The sequence below is a fragment of the Canis lupus genome, chromosome 17 (assembly GCF_048164855.1).
Source record: "Canis lupus baileyi chromosome 17, mCanLup2.hap1, whole genome shotgun sequence".
In the NCBI taxonomy this organism is placed as follows: Eukaryota; Metazoa; Chordata; class Mammalia; order Carnivora; family Canidae; genus Canis; species Canis lupus.
This window is the reverse complement of record NC_132854.1, coordinates 45,792,037-45,815,981: the sequence shown is the minus strand read 5'-3', so window position 1 is coordinate 45,815,981 and position 23,945 is coordinate 45,792,037. Positions and strand designations below refer to the sequence as shown.

At 37.0% G+C, this 23,945-nt stretch overlaps 1 protein-coding gene across 14 annotated transcripts in view; it reads right to left on the bottom strand.

Moving 5' to 3' along the window:
* DIAPH3 (diaphanous related formin 3) overlaps positions 1-23,945 on the bottom strand; it is a 508,438-nt gene that overhangs the window by 68,099 nt on the left and 416,394 nt on the right. Inside the window, exon 28 of one of the 14 annotated variants that reach the window (XR_012010014.1) lies at positions 5,427-5,540. The exons of the other annotated variants lie outside the window; for them this stretch is intronic. The gene's annotated coding sequence lies outside the window, so the exon portion shown is untranslated. The remainder of the gene's footprint in view (positions 1-5,426; positions 5,541-23,945) is intronic. 14 annotated transcript variants of the gene reach the window in all.

The window sequence follows — 23,945 nt, the reverse complement described above, 5'->3', positions numbered from 1 at the left end:
TTATAGCACTTTCAAAAAGTAAGGCAGTTTAATGAAATTAACAGTGACCTGGTGACACAAGACCAGGCATAACTTTGAACAAGTCCCATAAGCATTCTGAGACTCATACTCTCTTGAAGATGATGATGATACTCTAATCTTCACCTGCTGCATTATGAGAATAAGATATGTAAGTGAAAGTACACAGCACTTGCTTACCATACATTTTTTAAGGGTGTGCAAGAATATAATGGTATCACTGAGCTCTTGATAAAGACTACACTTAGCAAAAGGGTAAGAATAAGTTTAAAAAAAAATTTTTTTAAGTGGACCAGGCATATGAATGCCAATTACAATTAAAATCTAAATGCACAAGTGCATTTAAATGTCATTTAACAGATGTCTCCAGTTACATATCACAAGAAGTTGGTTATGGACTTATTAATCTTTTTTTTTAAAGATTTTATTTATTTATTCATGAGAGACACAGAGAGAGAGAGAGGCAGAGACACAGGCAGGGGGAGAAGCAGGCTCCATGCAGGGAGCCTGACATGGGACTTGATCCCGGGTCTCCAGGATCAGGCCCTGGGCTGAAGGCGTTGCTAAACTGCTGAGCCACCTGGGCTGCCCTGGACATATTAATCTTTTAATGAAAATGTTTATAATAAAATGAATATTCATGATTCCATCTTTCTTACATTCACAGGAATAACGCTAGGCTTGGGCATATAAGAAATGTTAATTAAAAAAAATGATAATGAAGATGATGTCAACAATAAAAATACAGGTGCCCCTCCTGGGGATACGCCCAGTGCCAGGTGACATCCTAAACCCTTCACATCTGAATAGCTTCGAGTGCTCAAAAGCCGTTTGAAATAGATATTACAGTTATTATCTCCATCTTACAAATATGAAACTGAATTTAAGCTAGCTTAAATAACTCAAAAAAGGTCACACTATAAGTGAGTAAGGCTGGATTTGAAACCTGCTCCTTGATTTTATACTCTTTCTGTAAAGTTCCTTAATACATAAAAATGAGTGGGTCTGACAAAATTATTATAAAATATGTTTGCTCCATGAATACTGTTTTAAATGAGATGAACTATCTATCAACAGGGGAATACTTGACTGCTTTGCAAAGCACATTATTATGCCAGCATTTCTTCTTAGTGACCGTGACTATAGTGACAGCTGTTTCTATTAAAAAATAAAAGGCAATGATAATAAAAAAATTGTAATTTAATTTTGTCTTTAAAATTTTCTAACCTGTGGTAACAATCACGAGATGCAGCAGAAACACAGAACAGTGTGTGTCAAACATGCACACACTACCTTCACAACACATCAAAAGATCTATAATGGAACAATCCAGGAGAGTTGATATTTGAAATAGGAATCAAGATAGAGGACTGATGAAGGCTAGTATAATTTTAGGAAAAGAAAAACCCGACACAGTAAGTTTACAGTGATCTTATAACTATTTTGCCTTTATGAGACAGTTAAAAAATCTTATTACTAAAATATTAAGAATTTTTAACATATTGGTACAACTTCTAAATTTTCCATTTTTAATCTATATGCATTGATTTAAGCTGTAAATACTTTAAGTATTTTTAAGTATTTTCTCAGGGGCCTACTGAACAGTCTGTACAGAGGATAGCTATCTGTCAGCCAGTTGCCTTCAGTGCCAACCAGTGATCCACGGTGGCAGGAACTTGTGGTCTCTACTGTTTTGTCTAGTTCCAAGTCCTGGATTAATTTGTCACCCAATGGCCCACTCGTCCTGGTCCAACCAAGGCCAAGTGTCCATAGTCTGACCAGCCACTCAGACTCTTCAGGAGAAATCTTACTTTCTAGCCACGTGTCTATCATTAGATTACAAATGGATATTATACAGTAAAAATATATTTACAGAACTAAAAAAAAAAAAAACCATAATGATGTGTTCAGTTATCTGTGAAAGAAAAACATTGGTGACTTTTCCACATAACCACCAACCTAGCCTACCATTGCCACCATTGATACGGTAGCAACCAAGAGAATTATAGGTATAGGAGAATAAATCTTTCAAAAGCACTAGCTTTAGAGTTCCAAATAAAAAAGAGTAAGTTATTAAAATGGACACTCTTATATGTCACTACTGAACTTTTTATCTCTAATCATCTCTACAAAGATCACTAAACACACAACACGGAATTTTAACAATAAAAAGAAAGAAAAATCAATGGTTACTGAATTAGTATATACCAGACACTAGCCAGGTCCTTTTATATGTCAATTCATTTTCAAACTCATAACAACCATTCAGGCTTGGAACTATTATTACAGTTTTATAGGGAGGAAATGGGCTTAAACGCCAAGGTCATGCTGTTGGCCACCTTCCTGATACCATGCTGCGTGTGGTAAGGAAAAACCCCACCCTTCACTTTCCTCTGTTTAAAAAGATTGTCACAGAACATAAACAACCCTAATACGGTTCTAAACCTTTAGAGACGGTACTATGGTATGTCCTTTAATTAACAAAGTGAAATTGCTCTTGTTCTGAAATCTATTTGAATAGCTCAAAAAAAAAAGAATCAAATATGTTTAGCACTTGACAATCCATTCAAATTTGCAGAAATAGTGACAGCGTTTTATTCAAGGAAAAGCATTATGAGTTATAAACACCAAAGTGGCCTAACTAAAACAGACTACCTAATCCTATTCATAGCTACTGAATGTTAAGTGCTTAATAAATTAGCTTAGTGTGATGTCCCTGTTAGGATGATACTAGGCAGAAAGGAGACCACCATAAGGAAGTTTCCAAAGTCAAATGGTAATGTCTTCTGATAATATCTCCTAAAAATTAACACATATTAATGCCATACAGTATGTGTAATTGAGATATTTTTGGTGGGAAATGTTGAGAAAGGCAGAAAGAAGTAATACGATTTTTATAAAGTAATTGTTATTTGTTAAATCCTTTTGGTAAGCTGTATTCCAAAAGAGTAACTTTTTGAGCTGGTTTTCAATTATCAGAAAGAGTAGAGAAGAAATGGAATCCTTATCTTGAAAAGATACCTGCACTCTCATGTTCACTGCAACATTATTAGTCCATTTTACATGCAGGTATGTATATACATATATATATTCCTTATAATGTATATATACCCACACACAAAATGGACTATCAGTCAGCCTTAAAAAAAATTAAGGAAATCCTGTCATTTGCAACAACATGGGTGAACAACCTGGAGGGCATTATGCTAAATGAAATAAGCTGGACAGAGAAAGACAAACCTGAATGATCTCACTTATGTGTGGAATCAAAGAAAACACCAGAAAAAAAAAAACGAGTAGAAAAGGGGTTGTCAGGTGCTGGAGGACGGGGCAAACAGTGGGCAGCTGGTGAAAGGGTACAGACTCTCTTATAGAATGAATAAGGCCTAATGTATAACATAACTAAAGTGGATAACACTATATTGTAGAATTGAAATTCATTAAGAGACCACATCCTAAAAGTATTTACCAAAAAAGGTGTGTGGGGGGCAGGGGGTGGGTATATGTGTGAGCTGATGGATGTTTTAATTAACTGCGTGAGGGAATTCTATCATAATGTATAGATATCAAATCATCACATTATACACTTTAAATATCTTACAATTTTGTCAATTATCCCTTACTAAAGATTAAGGAACAGATTTCTATATGTTTTATTAAAGTTTCCATGAGAAGTAATAGATACTTCACATTCATATATTTTAGTGACACTGTCATCTCCAAAAAAGCTTTTTCCCCCAACTCTACTGATAAATATATATATATGTATTTATTCAGAATCCAGCCCTGAAATAAGTATACTGTAATGACCACTGATAGTCCATTTCTTTTCCCAAGGTTTAGTTCATGGAGCCTCTGGAAAGGAAATGCAGGTCTCTAAAAAGCCCTCATAGTTTTTAGAACAAACAGTAGACTGCTCTTTTTCTCTGATACCTCATATTACTCTTTCCTTCCAGAATATTTTTTTCCCTTGAAATTAAGCCATTACATAAAAGGTTTTGCTTGAAAAAGGATATTAGTGAAATGGGACACAGGTACATGTGTAATCTGGGCTGAATTGAAGCATATATAAAGAGCTACATTTTAACTTAGGGAAGAAATCCATCAAATACAACACTTGATATTATTTCTCTTTCATATTTTTAGGTAACATATTACTTAATAAGACACTCTGATATAATGAAGAGTGGATTAAATTGCAATCCATAAATGGATCCATGGAAGTTATGAAAAAAAGCTGAGTCTAGGCAAACTGGTTAAATATGTGAAGCCTGTCTTCGGCCACCACTGTTCCTGGTACATTCCAATCCAGGTACAACTTTCTGGCAAGCTGCTCGTGGCCCCCTCCTACAGGCGATCCTTTCATATGAAGTCCCCTGTGATCTGAACTTCTCCTTCCACCTCCTCCTTCCTCGTATCAGAAATAGCTCTTTACAGAGCCACGCCTTTTGTCTCCTGTTGACTTCTTTCCCCTCCCTGGAATACAGAAATAGCAGATGGCCTGCCAGTAGCCAAAATGGACCAAGAGGAAGCCTTGAGATTAGAACCTAAGGGAGGAAGCTAAAGACAGAAAGGCACAATTCCTCATTTGTGTCCTTTCTAACCTGGGCCTGACAGAGTGGCTCCACGAAGAAAGATGGTGAGAAGGGTTGTGCTTGCCATCAGCTAGTGGTGACGAGAAAACACATCATCGACATTTGAAAGCATGCCCCCTTGGACACTCAGGGAGCTTGGAAATCTGCCGTGAAGGAGATGGAAAATCTACATGTGCACACTGACACCAGTTTGGGCCAAAGGAACAGGAATATCCTATACTGTATCCACGTGCAATTGTCCATAAAAGATAATGAGGATGAGGATTCAGCAAACAAGCTCTGTATGTTGGCTATTTACCTCTCATCACCTTTCAAAATTTACAGTCACCATGGATGAGAACCAACCACTGACTATCAAATAAAGTTATGAAAATTGCATACAAAAAAGATAGAAGTAATCCAAGTCCCTGATGATATGTAGCACTACCTTGTAAGCAACAAACAGACACCTCTGAATTTCTCTGTTTGAGTATTTAAGTCAAAGATATATGAGTTTTCTTTTATATGTGCCTGAACCTAATGTAAGCCAGCTGGGGTTAGGCTTTTGCTGGGGAAGAGAAACTGGCTGGATGGAAGACTAGGAAAAAAGAGGGATTTTTCACTGTATTTTGTCTTAAAAATCTCAATTTGAACCATGTGAATTGCTTGGTTGACATCAAATTAAGTTATACTTCATTAGAACAATTCTAAAAAATTAAAACTTTGAAATATTAGAAATTGTTACTGTTTAATGAAAACATTTTAGTCTATGAAAAAGTTCATGAAAATCTGGATATAAGATATTTTAATAAATATTGGCAATGTGATACAAACCTCAAGAGATTCTTCTCAAAACTTCTAAGTATATTAAGATAGGAGCCATTATGTTCATCTTTATAACAAGAGCGGCTAGTCAGGGGTTCTGCATGTGGCTGGTGTTCAAAAATGCTGGTTGAGAATAAAATGCCAGAAAATACGTTACTGTTGCAAGTGCTCTCTTCAGAACGTACCTGACAGTAATCTATAAAACTGAATGTGTGAGGAAGACTTGAGCCAAACACAGAGAAAAAAAAAATTTTTTGAGTAGAAGCTTAGCAGAACTGTTATTGGTAGTTAAAAGCCAGTAAGCAAACATTGTAAGCCAAATGATTTATCTGCTCCAATAACTCATTTTCCTCTGCAAGTAGTCATTGACTGACAAATATATGTAATAGTCCTACGTGAAAATTTAAAAATATGTGGAGTGGGGCATAGAGTTACTATTAAAGAAGTATGGTAAGGAACTCAGCCCCAATTCTCATGATTTTTATTTTTGTAAAATAAAAACAGCAAATCTTTCATAGCAAATCAAAAGAATAGAACTTACTTGGCAAAATTTTCATACAAAAAATTCCAAAATAACTCTCTAAACATTATATAAATCAATAATTTTGATTTATATTTTATATTAACACTATAATACCTTTTTGTCCCTCTCTCTATATATGTATAAAAAATCACCCATCTTCTCAAAAGGGGCTGTTAACAATTATAAGCAGCTTATGTGAAAATTTGATTAGAATAGCTCAAATGGAATTTGCAAGTAAGGCCTTTTTATTGAGTATATCCATGAAAATTTCAAAAGATTGATAGGAATATATAACTTACTTTGTCAGTTTCATTTTTCATGTCTTGGTAATAAATGTTATTTTGATAAATAAAGATGATTTTTATTGCATTTATTGCACTGTGATTTTTATACAACAATGGTTTCTCAAGTAATATAAAAGGAGGAACCATACTTCAATACCCGAGCTGTTAACTCATGTTTCTTTTGAAGTTATTTGTCAACATTTCCACATCTGTATAAAAACTAGGTGAACTGATGATGTGGGTTTCTCTATGCCCCACAAAATGAAAATGCCAAGGAAAAAAACAGGTGTAATGGCCGTATAAATATTTCTGGATGATCACTAACTCTAACCTGTTTGCCTTTCACCATTGTCTGAGGAACCTTCCCGCTCTGCATCCATCTGACAAAATAATGGTAATGACAGTGGGGAAGGTGGCTGCACCATAAACAAACAAAATAGAGTGGATCTAAGTATGCCCCACTTGACATCAAGCCAGCCATCAGACTAGGTGAAGACGGGAAGGAAGTCCAGTCCTATCATATTACTTGCTTGTGTCTGGAGGAACCAACGTAGAACTATTAAGGTAGATTAATTCTAAAATCAGTTTCTAAGCTCTATTCAGAGTAGTGGCCACCACGGCACTGCCTGCTTGACTCCTTTCCAGAGTCAGGCTTCACTTGACAACAAAAGCAAGGCAAAGGCTTTGGAATAAAGATACAACCATACACAGAAGCTTTACATTGTATATCAAACAGTTGTGAAACACAATAAGACATGAATTATCTCCCCCAAAGGTTCTGCATTCAAAGGGCTTAGGAATTTAAGGCCAGAAAAAAAAGCTTGCCATTGTTCAAGAATTGGTATATGACCTTATAGATAGAAATAATGATCTTACAGGAAGGACCTTCCTTCTTATGACATGACCTTCTTATGACATGGCCTTTATTGATTTTTCCCTTCTGTAGGGTGCAGATGAATTAAGATGATGTAACTAACACTTATAAACAAGGTTACACATCCTGGTTATGGTGCACTGACATTCAACAGTCCATTTTAACCACCCACTGGGGTGTCTTGTACTGTATTGGCTGGAAAGCTAAAAAGCACATCAAGGATCCTCTTGCAGTTTGAATATGATCTGGCTTGGCCAGTCTCCATATCGCTCAGGGTTAGTGAGCTGGAAGTGAAGTAGCGGCCATGCTTTTGCTGGTTTCCCTTACAAGTGTGACTTTGAAAGCATTTGGAGTTCTCTTATAGCATTAGCGGAGCTCCCAATACCTGCTTCCTAGCTTTGAGGGTGCTGCGAGGCAGGAAGACGGCTATCTGCCAGGCTGGTTTTGGAGGGGAACATGCAGCTGGCAGGAACGATGGCCATTTCCTGATCACACACAGGGACCTCCTGTTGGGGAGGCCTTGAGGTTCTGGAGCCAGTAGCTGAAGCCGCGGCTGCCCAGTTCAGCAGGCAGTTCTGCATCACAGAGGAGGGAGCGACTGCCCATGTGCTTGTGTTCTGGCTCTGGAGGTTACTTCACAAAGCTCAATCTAGATCGTTCCTTCATTTATCCCAGTAAGATTGTATTCTGTTTAATATGCCAGCCAATATAAATGCTTTCCTGTTGAAACTGGATCCTGGTCTTCGTAGCTGAACCTTGATCTCTACCTAATGACAGTGTGTACATAACCTTTCCAAGAAATGGGTTTCCAATTTGTAGTGGAGACGAAGAACAACGCAGGGCTTAAAGGTCTTCAGGGAATGGCACAGTCTGAAATGATATTGGGGGACTAATGGGTGCTAACTCAAAACGAAGCTGTGCTCTTGGTCACACTGAGCTGTGCTCAAAGACCAGGGGAAGCCAATGTTTAAAATATTCCCTTGACACAAGGTGTTCAGATTGTTGGTATAAGTAATATCCAAGATTTAAAACCCTAAGGATAATAGAATAGTAAGTGCAAGAAGAACCAAGCTTCTCAGAGTCCGTGAGACTACCTCTAGAGCAGAGTCCTAGAAGCTACAGGCCCCCATTCATTCCTAAAGGCAATGGGGCTCTGAGATATGCTACGTCCACTCCTGCCATGCAGCCAGCTAACTTCCCAACGCCACTATCTCCTTGGCTATTTTGACTGGAAACTTGATGTGTGTGTATGTATGAGTATGTGTACTTCCTTAACCAAACCATAGCTCACTTGAATATTCAAGTCTTTTGATAAAAGTTCCTTTTTTTGGTTTGGTGATTATGTACTATTTAAAGATTCTTTAAGTCTCTCTTTGCCAGAACATAATGGTCTATCTATCCCCATTAACCTTTTTTAACAAAGGTTAAAAAGTTTTACTTTTTTACCTTAACTTTAACAAAAGTTAAAAAGTTTTAACAAAGATTAAAAGAAAAAAGAAAACATGACTAAGATTGATGGTCACTGTGGGCCCTTGGTTTTTTAGATAAAGAGACAATCCCCTATGACAGGTTGTGAGGTTTACCTGCAGGCTGTGGATAAGGGAGCCAGATTTAGCAAAACCAAAATGAAAACACTTAATTCTGAATTTCAGATTAACAACTGTTTCAGAAAAACAATGAATAATTTATTATTTTAATTTTTTTATTTTAAAATATTTTATTTATTTATTCATGAGAGACACACAGAGAGAGAGAGGCAGAGACACAGGCAGAGGGAGAAGCAGGCTCCATGCAGGGAGCCCGATGTGGGACTCAATCCCGGGACTCTGGGATCATGCCTGAGCCAAAGGCAGACACTCAACTGCTGAGCCCACCCAGGCATCCCCTGAATAATTTTTTAGTATCAGTATATCCTGCATAATATTTGGGACACAGCTATATTTAAAAAGTATTAATGGGACATACTGTGATTAAACAAGTATATTCACTGTTTATCTGGAATTCAAATTTAACTGACCATGCTGTGTTTTAACTAAATGATCCTAATTCTGGAAAACCACTTGCAAACAGTACTGCTGCAGAGTGATCTTCTCAGGGTGAGTGTAGGTGCCAGAGAGTGTCTAAAGGATTTAGGGCACCCCACTTCCGAAGCAAAGAGCTCAGTGTGGGTGATTCATGGCATTTTATATGACAGGGGATAAAGAATAAATGGAATTCTTAATTGGCCTCAGACTCGTGCTATTTCCTGGGTTTTCTTTCCTTGAACCTAGATCCAAATACACTCTTGCTGAGGGGATGTAGCTCACATTCTGGCATTCTATAACCACCCTGCTTCCTTTTATCTCCTGGCTCTCTGGAAGCTCCAAAATAAATCACAGTATTGACTTCTCAGTTTCTTCTTCATCCTTTAAATAGACAAACCACCTCAGATTCTTTTAAAACAAGAGATGGATCATATAATATTGATCAAATCAAATGAGTTGGCTTTCCTCTATGGTAGCCATGGATAACCAGTGAAAGAAATAGTTCTAAAAGTTACACATCACAGAAACCATCTTCCTAATTTTTCCATCTGTGGGAAATAAACCATAATGAATACACTACTTTAATAGTTATAGAAGTTAGAAATTTGGCTATCCAAGTCTAAAAGCGGTGTAGTATCCTGCACCACTGTTGCTGTTGAGAATGCATGCCCCAGAGCAGAAAAGCTATTCCAGAGTTTCAACTTTTATTTACCAAGGAATGTACTCTATAACACAGAGAAGAGAGCAGTATCAAGCAATTTCATGTTTTTTATTTGTTAAAAGTGTTCTGCTGTTAAAGTATGAGAAGTGAAAATGTGGCTTAACTTTGAAATGTAATATATATCTGGAAAATAAAATAATTTGCAGCATAGTTAAGTTTTGCTCAAGTCTGGAGAGATAACATGAAAAACTCTCAGACTAGCAATTTGCTGACTAGAAAATCACTCTATTTTCAATCAGCCTAATATGGCAGTTGTTTTTCATAGGCAAAGAAAAGCTAAGGAAGACTTACGGTCTGTAGATATTCGGCATAGCTTGGCAAAATTTAGCTGCTAGTTTCTTCTTATCCTTGTTATACGATTTCCATATGGGACTTATTATTATCAACAAGAAGAAATAATAGAGGCAAACAGAAGCGAGAGGAAAGGTCTGGACTGGCATGCATTAACTGCTTGTCAACTATGGTTTTCCTAATGAATTGCCCTGTTGCTCTGTATCTCACTGATTACAGTACAACAGCTTTCATTAGTCACTGCAAATAAGACTTAGTGCCACCTTATTTACATTCTATTGCAAATAATTAGCATCTCATATTAGAATCATCCAAGGCACTTCTGAACTTACAGCAGGACTATTTGACATCATCCGATACTTGATTCCATCCTGAACAAGCTTGAAAACAGATTCTGTGCTTTTTAGTTACAACGGTGTCACCAATGAATTGTACCATAGCTTAAATTCCTGCCAATATTGTAGCTGGGGATATCAAAACGCGGCAGTAATTAGACCTTGCAAGCCTGGCTTCCCTAGTGGTAGAACTGTCACAGAAGGGGAGGAATTGATATTCAAAGTTTATAATAACTCAAACCTTTACAATTATTACTAGAACACGAATGCTACCATTTTGAAAGGCAGAAAGCAATTTGAGAAAAAAGCTTTATTACAAAGGTAAAAGATGGGGAAGAAAAAAATGGCATCATATGCTTTGCTGACCGATGCCTTTTCTCTGCTAAAAGTTTATAATTACTTATTAAAACTCAAAACTGATTATTATTAAATTGGTGAGAAAGTACTTCTTTTGAAAACATAGCTGCCACATTTAATAGACTGTAAAGCCCATTCTATTACACAAATTAGAACTTTACAAGTAGAGTATTCTAGAATTAAATATATAGATTTGCATATATTATTATTTACATAAACAAGTTTACAGAAAGAATTTTGTAGAAAACCCATTATTTCCATCCCTACAAAAAATGATGTGTATGTGGGGGTCAGTGGGGGGGGGTGTGTGTGTGTGTATGGACCTACATATGTACGCACACATTAGTAATTCTTTATATGAAACTGATATTTTCTCCAGCATGCACATACAATAAGACAGGAAGTAATGCATCAAATAATTCTGAATTTGTGTGACAACGCTGTTCACAGATAAAATGAGTTAATCTGAACATAACACTTCAGGATAGGGTAACCATCAGCCCCCCAGGCAATGTCTGGGTCTATAGGCCTGCTCTTATTTCCCTGGCCTTTTCCATTGGTACGCTCTGTACCATGGGTATAGATCCTGATACATCCCTTCAGGACCCCATGAGATAATTGAGACCCCTGGTCCAGTTAACCAACTCAGCAATCCCTAATCCTTTACATATTACTTCCATTTCCACTTAGTCACTGATCCAACACCTATCCAAGACGGTTCACTTGGTGGCCCCTTCACTCACAAGAGCAGTGATAGGCTGACTCTTCCTGCCTCAGTATTTCAGTTTCAACTAATAGTTAACTATTTTCATTAGACTTTTCTGAAAAACAGGCAAGTAGGTGTTAAAATGAAATATAATAATAATAATAACAATTAGCCTTAGGTACAAAGAAGTAAATACAAACATATTAAAAATAATAGCATGTAGGACTGTTGGCTAAGGGCTCTCAGAAAATGCAGTAAAGATTAGAGGTTAGAAATCAATGATGATAATAAAATATTACTCAGTTGATAAAGGCCTTTCATACAAATTATCTTTTCTATGAACAGATCGAAGACCTTCTTCTTTCACATTAAATGTTTTATTCCTTACCATGTCTCTCAATGGAGGCAGCGAATTAGTTCTATCTGAAGAAAGCTCTTCAAAACAAAGCCAATCCCTGCAGGTTTCTTACAAGGTCAGTGTGACCTACAGGAACAAAAGGGGTGTTTATTCTCCCCTGGTAACAGCTAGGTGGTCAAATTCAGCCTACTGTTCCTTAGGGGGATAGGCTGTTGTTGAGGAAACTGGGATGATAATTAGGTTCAATATCCATGAGGTCACACAGAACATAGTAAACAATTGTTTGATATCCAGGGAAGAGGATTGTTAGAACTTGTCTGGGGCTGATATACAGTCTGTCTCCTTCCCAAATGTCTGCCTGAAACGAACCCAGGAATTTGGAAACTTTCCTAGGAGACCTTATCCTCATCCATCCATCTTAAGAATCCTTATACATCTTGAGAATATGGACCATCCTTATACATCTTAAGAATATGGACCAACGCATGGGTTCAAATCCCACTCTCGCATTTTTATTAATAACCTCTCTGTGCCTATAGCGCTTCTCACTCCAATATACATGCATAGGAAACACACACACACACACACACACACACCTATAATACCTATGCCTTATGGGATTTTTGTGATGATGGACTAAGTCACTATACATAATGGCAAAACACTGCCTCTATACAGTAGGAGCTATATACATGCTGGCTGCTTTTTCTACTATTAAGAAGATATGATGTAGATAAAATGAATCACTGGAAACTTAGGAACTTATAAAAGGAAATTCTTGTCCAGTTGTTTTTTTGTTTTTTTGTTTTTTTAAAGATTTTATTTATTTATTCATGAGACAGAGAGAAGCAGTGACACAGGTAGAGGGAGAAGCAGGCTCCATGAAGGGAGCCTGATGTGGGACTTGATCTCGGGTCTCCAGGATCACACCCTGGACTGAAGGCGGCGCTAAACTGCTGAGCCACCCGGGCTGCCCTTGTCCAGTTGTTATTAAAGGGGCCTGGCTGTGGCCTTATACACCCAGCCTGTAACCTCACACACAATATGACATGCAGCCCTGAGGCTCACATTTTGGTCTCTAGGAGGCTTCTCCATTACAGGAAGTGTATGTGGTGGGTAATTGATTCCATGTCCTGCAGCAGGGGTAAAAACAGTCAAAAGGACTTTGGGACATCTTGTTGTCCAAATGGAAGGACATACTAAAAAAAAAATGCGTGGGATGGTGTTAAAAGGACACAGAGACTTGAAGAGGGTTCTTACTGGATAAGCCAGATATTTGGGACATCAAAAAGAAAAGGGAAATTTGTCCTTTGTGAGACAAAATGTATTTTCCTACTTTCTAGTTTGTTGCTTCATGTTGTAAAATCTGCTAAGCTGAGACCCCCACTGGTCACTCTCTTTTTTGCTTTTCGTCTTACTTTTTAAAGTTTTTCCTTCTTGTTTTTCCATTTAAATTTTAGGATTAGCCTATCTATTTTTAGGTAAAATTCTATAGCTAATTTTATTGTAAATGGCTTAATGCTGGCTGATAATTTTATGAATTAATACACAAGGAAGTCCTGGAAATAATTAAGAAAAAGACCAAAAAAAAAAAAAAAAAAAGAAAAAGACCAAATAACGCAGAGATAGAAAATGAATGTAAAGAAACATAAGATATAAAAAAAAAGATAGGGGGGGATCCCTGGGTGGCTCAGGAGTTTAGCGCCTGCCTTTGGCCCAGATGTGATTCTGGAGTCCCAGGATCAAGTCCCACATCAGGCTCCCTGCATGGAGCCTGCTTCTCCCTCTGCCTATGTCTCTGCCTCTCGCTCTCTCTGTGTTTCTCATGAATAAATAAATAAAATCTCAAAAAAAAAAAGATATAAAAGATACTGGTAACAGTTGACTTTAAAAGGAAACTGCATAAAGGACAAGGGTGGGATCAAATTTTTGCAAATTTTAAGGTTTGAACCCTAAAAATGTGTTACCTGTTAAAAATAAATTATAAAATGAATATAACCATGGTTTATTGGAACCAGGTGAGTATGTATAAAACTAGTTAATTACAGCATATATGCCGCTTTTACAAAAATGTTAATATTAGGACATGAACATAAAAACAGGTGATATTATAATAGGATGTTCAGTTTTCTACTAATTTAATACTTAGGGGTGTACTGATACTTAATGGAAAAGAACCAATACACTTATGTAGATGATTTTTCTCTGTCTATAGAAGCAGAAAAACATACACATGGGGACCTATAAATAAGGAACATAGTTTCACAGAAGTAGGATATATTATAAGAGGTAGGAAGAATTACAGAGAAGTGATGTAAGAGGTCAAATAAACAACATCTTGGGAGGAGAGTTGACCACGCATCCTGAAGCCCGCCTAGCTCCCAGAAGTTGAAATCTCTGAATGACTTCACATATTACAGGATGCTCAGAAGGCACAATAAGTACATGCAGGTGAACAGCCTGAAATGTTCACGTGGAGAAGAAAAGAAGCATCAGGCTTCCTGGCAAGGTGTGGACTTTAGAAGTTCCACCAGCACAGAATGGGAAACTTAACTGTAGCAGGTGTACCAGCTCAATAAACATGGCCCAGGATAGGCTTACCTTCGAAGGAACAAGAGCCCATGTATCAATCAGTCAGTTACTGAGAACAGCTGGTCTGAGAACATACTGTCTTTCTGGGCTGGGAAGATTACAGTAAGCCTGAACAGGTAGACAGATAAGAGTTGGAACTTCAATCTAAACCAGAAAAAACTAATATAGAAGCAATCAACAGTTAGGGAGGCCTGGGTGGCTCAGTCGGTTAAGCATCTGCCTTCAGCTCAGGTCATGATCTTGGGGTCCTCAGATTGAGCCTCACATCAGGCTCTCTGCTCAGTGGTGAATCTGCTTCTCCTGCTCTTTGTGTGCTCTCTCTCAAATGAATAAATAAAATCTTTAAGAAAGAAAATAAGTAATCAATAGTTAAATAAAGATTAGAAATGAATTATTGAGTAATACATGCTATAATGCTTTCAGACAGTTTTCTGTGTGTGGGGGGAGGCGGTGGGGGAGGGAACACACAAAGATCAATGAGCCATAAAGGGGTAGCATGAGATCTTTGTAGCAACAGAATCCATATCCTGATTGCCGTAGTAGTTACACAAATTTACATGTGATAAAATTGCACAGACTTATACACACATACTAACACGCATACACAGATGAATGTATGAAAACTGAATAAGGTCTGTGGCACATGCCCATGTTAACTTGCCAATTTCCTAGTGCTGCACTAAACATACATAGGACATTTCCACGGGGGGGGAACTGGGTGAAGGGTCCATGGATTCTCTCTATACTAAATTAAAACCACTTCTTGTGAGTATGATTATTTCCAAATAGCTTAAACATTTTCCAACTTACAGCAAACACTATATGAATCAAAATAAAATTAAGATAGATCACAGAATTAAATATGCTTCTTAAAAAATCGGAGGAAAATTTATCTGGGCTCTTCAGCAGCGGTTGAAAGGGACCAGCCCATGGGGCACACATAACTGCAGACAAGTTTCATGTAGTTAGAGTGCTTTAAAAAAGAGTTAAAATTTTTAAATTGTGGGATTTCACATAAAAATATAGATTTCCGGTTTGTCAAGACAAACAGAAGAACTGGCACCCCAGGAATCATGTGGCTGAACTGACTGGCAGTTGTCTCTTCGGCGTGAGTCTCCACTTCCCCTAGCCTCTGCTTGGATACCCCTTTCTGGTTTGTGTCCAGTCTTGAGTGCTATATTCGTTTATGTCCCTACTCCAGCAGTATGACAGTTTTACATCCTCAGGTCTCATAAATCTAGAGGCACTTGAAAAAATTACAAATGGAAAACACTGCATTTGACTACATAAGGGGCAAATAAAACAAAAATATGATAAGCTGGGAAGAAATACCTTCTAAATTATTTTTAGTATGGAAGGAAAAATTTAGGGCAGAAATTCATCAAGGTAAAGTCTGCTATTTGATTTGTTGCTCATACATTTAGCAACCCCAGTAAGGTATTAAAAGATATCAAGGGGAAGGCAAATGTAGTCTTAGTTAAAGGTAAAATGAAGTTGGTATGAAAGTTTTACTGTGGTAGCTGAGAATGTGAGTTCTAGAACCTGACCACTGGGATTCCTCCTTAATCTAGAGGTTACACTACAGGTTATATCAGCAGGTTCCTTACTTCTGCCACCTATAAAGCATCTATAAAGCAGAGATATTACCACTTGCTTTCTACTTACTTTTTAATTATGCCACAGGGATATGGTAATAATTAACTGGGATACATGTGTAAAACACTTAATACAGTTCCTGGCACGTAGTATGTACCCAGGAAAAATCAGAGAGGGTTATTGCTGTCAGCATAAAACTAAGTTCCTTACCTTACCTACAAAGACCAGGTAGTCCCAGCCTACCTCTCTGTCTTCTCCATTCATTCATTCTCACTGCTCAATGATCACCTCTTATTCAATATCATTCTTTTTTTTTTTTAAGATTCTATTTATTCATAAGAGACACAGGGAGATAGGCAGAGGCTTTATGAAGGACTCAATCCCAGGATCCCAGAATCATGACCTGAGCAGAAGGCAGATGCTCAACCACTGAGTCACCCAGGTGCTCCTATTCATCATTATTCTTCTGTTGATTCTTCTAACAAGTCCAGATCCCTCCTGCCTCTATTCCTTCAGTATTGCTCCTTCCGGGCTCTTTGATTAGCTGTCACTTTTTGGGGCCTCCTTTCATGCTAGAGCTCAAATGTCACTAAGAAAGGCTCCAGCTGATCATCACACCTCTTTTATTTCCTTCTCAGCACTTATAATAAGCTGATACTTCTTTTCTCTATCTCCTTGCTGTTCCAAGAGACGGTGGAACTTGTAAGGTCCATAAGGACAGGAATAACAGAACCCCAGTATCAACAGGAGATTATCCTGGGAGCTACACAATGAACATCTACTGTGTGAATGTCTTTGAATTAAACTACAAAATATTGATGAAGAAACTGGAGACTTCATGTTCAACAGCAAATCATATTTCAAGCTTAAATGTATAACTCTGATTAATGTCTCATAAAGTGAAAAAGAAAATCCAATCATATAATTATATTAAGAAAGAATATTTGGAACACTGAGACAAGCAAAGCACAACAACAAAAAAGAATGCCATTTTGATAAATATTAAGCAATCTAATTAGACAGCCACCATACCTACTTCTGTATAACATTTTTGACCTGCAAATTGTGCCTTCACACAGTAGAGGCAGCTCTGTAATTACACCAATCACTACAGTTAAAAAGCTTAGAAAGAGAATGAGCCAGTAAATAAATGTAGAAGACATAATTGCCATATTCGAAGACCATTCAAGGCTGCTTGTTATCTATAGTCCAATATAGTTATATGAAAACAGCAAGAAGAACCAAAAAGGTTGTTTAGCTTTTTAGCTGAAATGAAAATTTTTGTGCTTAAATTTAAAAAGAGTTCTAGCTTGGTTTCTGCTGGTTTCACTTGAATTTAAAGATTTTTTTAACATCTAGATGGTCTTTACTGATCATCTGTCAGAATATTGGTGAAAACATTTAAAAGCCTGTTATTGCAAAACCTTATCTATAATGCTAAACTATGCTGAATCTTTGTGGGCTATAGATTAATTTAGAGCAATAGTATAAAGTTCTTGATATAGCCAGAGTACAGTAAACTCCAACTTTGACCTTCATTCATTGTTCTGTAAAACCTGATTTGTCATGTTTTCATATCTGCACAGAATACTAATAAAACACCTTCCTAAAAAGGTCCTTTTCTGAAGCATATAGCTTTTGCTTTTCCATTTCTTCAAAATTTAGTCCAAATATTTTGTTTATAGTCTTTTTAGTCTATCTATATTCTTCTCATTAGTATAATTGAAGCATTTATTTGCAATTCTATGTGCTATCAGCTGGTATTAAGGGGACTGATTGTTAATGATGTAATATATTTAATTGTGTTTGTCCCATTTACACTTTAGTCTATAAATTCCTCGAGGGTCTGGAACTTAATTTCTGTTCTGAATAGAAGACTGTGGCCTTTGCATTTTCTTCTTCTTCTCCTTTTGTAACAAAGAGAGTAGAAAGATATTTCCTACATTTCAGGCCCCTATCCACCTAGGCTGGCATTATATATTCTTTTTTTAAGTGGAATATAAATTAGAGCAGATTGGATTAGAAAATCAACTACATCATATAAAGGTAAAAATTGTGAAATTTTTGTTTTCAGATTTTTTGATAGGTGTGTATGCAGATATAGGTCCTGGGTCTTGGTGTATTATTATTTTTAAATGTGGGCTGAAATCATAAAAGTTTGAAAGACACTGGGGATAGAAGATCTTTAGGTTCCTTTAATATCTACATTCTATAATTTCTAAGGCATTCACCTAGGTGTTAACCTTTCTTCCTGTATCATTGCCCATTAAGGACTACTACTGAATCACATGCAATTTTACCCAAAGGAGAGACTATTAAGAAAAATTCCAATACATAAGCACATTCATGATAAGAAGATGTTCTTTATGGAGTAAAACTCGAAAGAAATAGATTTCTAGCTATTTCCTTTTTTCAAAACAAACAAAGCCAGAGCTTAATTTTCATTAAAAAGTTTTAATTTGAAACAGCTTCATCTACTACTGAGAAGACAATAATAAAATCTTCTGTTGAAAAGGTAGTGTAACTAGTGTGTCCTATCATCTTATTCTAAAGTTTGAAATAAAAATACCCTGGAAGGTTTCTGGGAGAAGTCTTTATCAAAAGAAAATATATAAACTTGATGAATTCATTACAGATAACATTTGAAGGATATTCAAAATAGGAGGGTTTAATTATACTTAAGTCTTCTATGCCTTCAGAATTACAGTCCTTAGGTTTCAGACATACGTTTGCTCAGAAGAAGAAAACCCTAAGCTCATGTTCATTCTAATCTCCTTTCACTTTCAATCTTAACAGGTTAAAGTCCTAGTGCTGTTCAGAGGAGACAAATGCGTGGGATACAGCATGTCATTTCCCTATACAGGACCATCAGAGACATCACTAAATGAGCAGAGCAGTGTTCTTTCCACCTGAACCTTTCCCAAAGCCAGTACTCTAGGGAGCCAATGCAAGTCAGTAAAACTTGAGAGGAAACCTTTTCCTTTTCTGGCCCAGTCAGAATCCATTTTATTTCAGAAAACTTTGATAACGGAGACCAAGTTACTACTACATACACACTGCTACCCTTGTATGTTCACTTGACTGAAAGATACACACATTCAGAAATCTGGTCTGACTTAGGCAATGGTGAGTCATGATACACTCCATTAACTCTAACCTTTTATTATGTTCATTCCTGAAACTGCTTGATTTAATCAAACCCAACTTAAGAATCAAGGTCATGTAAGGAAGTAGATATCTGGTTCTTAGAATAACCCTTTTGCTGTTTCCCTTTGAAACTCACACTCCCATCAAATGGCTTAGTCATGAAAATGACCCAAATAATGTGGTGTTCTGCGTGAAAATAAATATATTAAGTATTATTTATGGACAACAGAGTCTTGGGGGTGAAAAAACACACAAGACTAGTCTAATTCAACAAAAAGCATCTTAAAGCTTGTTAAAAGCAAAAACAGGATTTTCTTTTTGGCTCATCAACATCATCTCATATCAAAAGTTAAAGTTTATGAATTATTGAATTGGTGAGTAAATTTGCCCCTTGAAACCATCTGACTTTGCCTCCAAGGAGTCGTGTCACTTCCTCTTCATGTCAATGTCTTGCATGGCTGAGTTGCCACAATCCGCTTTGGCTACTAAAGCTCAAGTCATTCGAAGCCATCAAATCAATTATAACAGCCCTTGCTGTCTTACACCGACAACCAGTGATTGATAACAAAACCTATCTGCTTTCAGTTCTCATCTGACAGCAACAAGCCAGTCCCTGCCTGCTCTTACTGGCATTTGTCATAAATCAATAGCAATTCCACCCTGCAGAAAGGGGCTGGCCACTCTTAGCCCATGTAGTCTCACTTTATTTTCAAATTTTGAAAATGTAACTATTAAAGAATATTAATGCCAAAAGTTTATTCCTTGAAGTATCTGATATTACATGTAAGTAATCACATAATTTAATACTACTCAACGTTTCTATTGTTTAATTCGATTTCCAAACGCCTAAGACATCTCTAAAACTTTGAAAGACAAAACTGTACACTCTGGAATCCTGTGATGATGTTACATTTAGTAGAGGAAGATGACCTTTATTTTCAGATTATTTCAAGTTTAATGGCATGATTTTAGCGGACTATTTCAAAATATCTCAAAAAAGAGGATTTTATTTTACTATTTGGGAAAGTCATTGCAAAAATGAAGTAAAAACTCAATACATTATTATAAGCATTAATCAATCAGCACTTAATATTAACTGCATGCAGAAGGACATACTTTGCAGATATGAAAATAGACAATTTTCTGAAAAAGCTACATATGGATGAGACCAGTTCACTGTATCTTACAGAAATGAATAACACCTTGGTCATTTGCAGGGAAAGAAAATAACACTGATCTACTTTGCATAACTTGGAAAACACTTTGAGAATCTTTAACACCTTACTATGCAATTTTTGACATCAAAAAATACTTAATAAAATATTTGGCTACATTTGATATCATATTAGGTAGCATACTAACATAAGCTGGAATGAATGAGTCTTGCAGGGATCTTGTGCAGTAAGAGTAAAACAAAGATAATTCATAATAACATGAAGCATTTATACAGGGGGAGAGGGGACAGAAAGGGAAGAAACACACTAAGCATCTACTTTGTATAAGGCACTCACAGGGCTTTTGTATACATGATTTCATCGGCTCCTTAAAACTCTAAAATGGCGATTTTATTTCAATGTAGAAAATAGGCATAGAGTCCATCCAACTGTACTTGAAGTCAGTTCTGCTTGATTTTAAAGCCTATATTCTTTGTGTGTTCATTTATCACGTACTCACCTATTCTTATTATTGAAAACCTACTATATAGTGTATGCTAAGATAAGAATTACACATAGAAAAAGGAATGAAGCTCACACACTGAGGCAACAGATAACGCAGACAACAAAACCAAGGAGGTGGCATGCCAGCCATGGCATATAAAAAGAACATCACAGTAACTATGGCAGTAACCATACTACAGTTCCAAACCCCAATAGGTGTGTGCTTCAAAGCTCAATTTTAATCTCAATTCAGCTAGCAAGCTGGGCGACCTTGGGTAAGTTGCTCTAACTCCACCTCTTTCTCATCTGAAAAAATGGATTCACCCCAAAAAGACGGACTTGAGTTCAAAATGAATGAACCTGTATAAGAAAACATTGGGCATATGGTAGATGATCGTTAAATAGTACTCTCACTCTTTATAAACAAATTCTCACCTTCAAAACACCTTCCAAGTTAGCTGCCATCCTCAGAAATAGACAAGATCTACCTTCTTCATTTAAAACGCAAAATTACCTGATTTATAGAATTCCCTGACCAGAGTGAAATCCCGGCAATAATGGTCTGAGGTCATTTTAAATAAAGATCCTGGTCATGAAGGTGTCCTGCTAAAGTGAGGGCACCACAGGAGTAAGCAGGTACAGGTGAATGGGGTGGGGGAACCAGGGATGGCTTGCTGCAGGAGAAGGAGGGCTCAGCAGGGCAGCCTCTACACAGACTGGGCTTTACGCATTGCCCAGAGCATGCTATTGAGTAGCCACAACAGTGCCTAAGTTGCTTAAGAATGGTCAGATTCTCTTTAGCTTCCTTCTTCCCTTCCATTTTTCCTGGGGGAGAAAAGGTCTATTGTGTGAGGCAGGTCTAGGTCTAGGTGAAGCTATTATGTCTAGGTCAAGATAGATTTGACCTACTGTTATATACTAAGACTAGCAAGAAGAAAATATGCACACGAGAACATATTCCTCAACATTACATGATTAAATGCTATAATCCTATTAATCCATGAAGATATTTTAAAAGTGGCACCACTTTAAAAATCTAGTCCTTTAGATAATGGCTTGCAGCACCCAAAAGGGAATTCTGTGGATCAAGTCCGTTCCGCCTCTCTTCCAAGAGCAGTTACAGACTGACTCAAAATGTACCTTTCTAAATTTTAAAAACTTGGTTTGACCACGTACATATTACCTATATGCCTCTTTGTCTATTGGGGTATTTTCACCAACATATCATCTGTCCACCAAAATCTGACTGTGTTTACATGTTTAACAACCAATGGCTTTTCATTTCATGATGCCTTTCTTTTTTTCCATTTTTTAACAGCACGGAAGTAATATAATTTCATGAAGTAAGAATGTTTCAGAGGCAGGGTTAAGACGCTCCTTAGCAGCCTTTTGTCTCTCCTGACCATGCAGTAAAGATCTATCCCTCAGGCTCAGGGTCCAAAGTATCAAAATTAACAACTGTTAGTAGAGGGATTAGTATACGGATTTGAAGTTTTGAATTTGCATTTTGTTAAGAATGTGATCCTGTAGAATAACATGCCGTATAAAATAAACTAACCACACTTCACTTACTGAATTGTAATTTGGATCTTGAATGTATTTAGCAATCTAATACTGAAATGTTGGAGGCTGCATGATATAGTAGAAAAACCACATCAGATGGAAAAATAAAATTCTTTATTCTGTATGGGGTAACGTGAGCTGGTCAGTTAACTACTGTTGACTACCCTTTCTTCATTCATTGCTTGGGAATACTAATATCAACATGTGTGCCTCACAGTGTTGTTTAGAGGATCAATGACAATACCACCAGTACTGGTGGCATCAGAAGTACAATAGCCTCCATGCTCATTCATGTTTATAAATATTACTTTGGGTCGGGTGTTCTGCAAAAAGCTTTTAAATACAGAACTGAGTACCTACAGACTACATTCATTTATGGATTTTAAAGAAAAGGACACAGACATAATAAAATTAAAATTAATACCAAATCTGGAATTTGAACCCAGGTCTTCTTATGCCAATGCATGTCCTTTTACTACAGTGCTACAGTGACTCTGGTTAAGCACTACAAAATGCAATGGAGAACACCAGAAAATACACAAGGCTGTATTGACTACCAATCATGACACTTTAGCAGACCTGCAACATTCATATTTTTGATACCATGTATATGCCCACCTTCCCTACCTACTCAAGGGTAGGTTGCAGAATTCTTTCAGAATATTGTTTCCTTAATTCCTTGGAAAATATATTTTTGTCTAAGCATCATTCAGGAACATTTTAAACACAGAACTTAAGAAATAGCGGTTTTGGAGTCAGAAAGATCTGAGTGTCAATTCACCTCCACTGTACTCTACATATGAGACCAAATACAAATGATTTCACCTCTCTCTACCTTGGAAATAGGAATAGTTTATCTTGCTTTATCGGACCACTGTGAGAGTTAAGTACACAGTGTTTGCCAAATAGACTGCTCCGTAAATGATAACTGCTAATACTAATTGTAATGATTGTCCTGATGACATTTAAGTAACCCGTGTGCTGGGATTTCTCCCATGCTAAGTGTAACATTGTGCACCAAGGCCTTCCACAGCTCGTATAAATAGCAAACAGTGGACATGTAAAGGAGTGACTAAAAATGCTATGGAGGAGAATAAAATCAACTTAAATTCTAGCTTAGGTATCTTGAGAAAACCTTCAACAATTTTGTATATAAAGGATCAAGAAACTTACAATGAGCTAGAATTAAATAGCTCATCTACTTTTCTTTTACATGTTAAAATCATTTGACCTAAATTAGTTATTCCTCTCCTGTTGTTCTTCACACTATATTAAGAGAATGAGGTACAGGGCATGGGGGAGCAAGAAGATGAATGGAGAAGGTGTTCCCTGAGAATATGGAGGGCATTTTCTCAAACAAGTTTGAGAACAGCGGAGTAGCTCAAGGAATCCATGCCCAAGGCTTGGAAAAGAAAATAAGCCATGGGGATGAGGAGCAGGTTTGGTCAACAAGGGCTGACCTGGAATTGCAGGAAAGCAAGGCGGCTAGTTATTTCCTG